Source organism: Myotis lucifugus, unplaced genomic scaffold (assembly GCF_000147115.1).
Source record: "Myotis lucifugus unplaced genomic scaffold, Myoluc2.0 scaffold_637, whole genome shotgun sequence".
Classification (NCBI taxonomy): Eukaryota; Metazoa; Chordata; class Mammalia; order Chiroptera; family Vespertilionidae; genus Myotis; species Myotis lucifugus.
In genome coordinates, this window is record NW_005871685.1 from 362,246 (window position 1) to 364,058 (window position 1,813).

A 1,813-nucleotide genomic window follows, 5' to 3' on the forward strand; every position below is an offset into this window, starting at 1 on the left:
GGATTCATCTCAGCACATAATTACTTCGACAATAATTGAAAATAAACCTTTTACCAGGCCACATATGCTGGACTTAATGCTGGGGGTACAGACCTTGAATTTCTTGCTTTGCCTGAACAAGGTCACTCTTCTCTGTGTTCATGCTACAGTGACTAAATGTTTCTGCTTGGTTTTTCATGGTGGGTTTCCTGTGGCCAGGCCTGACCACAGCTCCCCACAACCTCACGCTCCGCTTCTCTGCCCCAGCACACAGTTAGTCCATGTGCTGCTTCACAGTGAAAATCCAAATTAAATAACTAGAACCAAAGCCTGAGGACCATGAAAAGAAAAGAAAATACTGCTGAATGCGCCTCCCACAGTTTTCATCGTGCTGACCTCCAAACCTGACCCAGGAGAAATGAAATAACCATCACCTTTTCTCTAAATGTTTCAGAACCCTGTGTGACTAAACAGAGCTTTGTGAGAATCAATCTTGCCACCACACTCGCAACTGAGTATCACCTGAGATCATTTTGAAATCAAGGAGGGTGGCTTGAATCATTAAGGGAACATTTACTATGGGATTTGGTTAACAGGGTACCTGAATAGCTGAACAAAGGACATATATACATGGTTAAAACAAGACTTTTTTTTTTACATTTGCTAATGACCTTTCTACTGTCAAAACAATTTCCACATTGCATTTGAGATTCATTTTAATTATGATTTCAAAATTTTCATATTTTAAAATATATTATTTGGGACTATTACTGAGAGTATCACATCCAAGTCCAAAAGAGAAACTATCATTAGATGGAACAAAATACCCACTCTAAATTTAAAATAAATGATCTCCTCCAAGTATTATTATGGCAATTTTTTGATCAGCTAAATATATATAAAGGATAAATATTAAGGGCTGCACAACAATTCCATCAACCTATTTGTACAAAGTTATTCAATAATGTGACATAAAGTCCAAAATCTTAGAAAAAATGATCCAAAGTCAATCTTGAAATAAAAAATAAAAAAATCTGAAAATTTTTATAAGGATGTGAAAATGTCTCATAAAATAAAGGGGGAAAATATAAGCAGTTGGAAACAAGAAATGACTCCAAAGGCTAATAAGAACTTGCCTTCTGTCACCTGACTCCTTCTTTCCCCACATGTCCCCTTCATTCTTCTCTTTCCTCACATACATTTAAAATATTTTCCAAACTACACAGTTAAAGAGATTATCACTATTTCTAAATTATGCTGGTTACAAAAACAGAAACCAAGAGAAAAAGATAACTGATTTAATTTGGACCAGAGAGTGTTGGAGTATACTACTAAAAAAGAAAAAAGAAATCAGGGCAGATAATGATTAATAGAAAGACAAAACAATAAATATACACCATTTTATGATTATAGACCTCTTTTTTGCCACCACCTTTATTTGTCATCTCTACTATATCCTCCAGACAACCCCTGACTCCCAACCAAAACCTACCTTCTATATTTTAAAACAAAAAATAATTAGGACTGAATCTATCTATTGTGTTTGATTTTATTTTTAGAATACCAAGTTTCTTCTTCAGAAGTCTCTTCTTGTTTTAAGGTTCAGTAACCTGAAAGATACTAAAATGTCACTGGCATAGTCACATGATTCAGTGAATTTTATAGTGCAAAGGTCAACATCTTTTAAAGTATTTTTTTATTCATTTCAGAGGAGGAAGGAGAGGGAGAGAGAGATAGAAACATCAGTGAGAGTGAATCAGTGAATGGCTGCCTCCTGCACAACCCACATTGGGGATTGAGCTCTCAACTGGAGCTGGGGCATTTGCCCTGACCG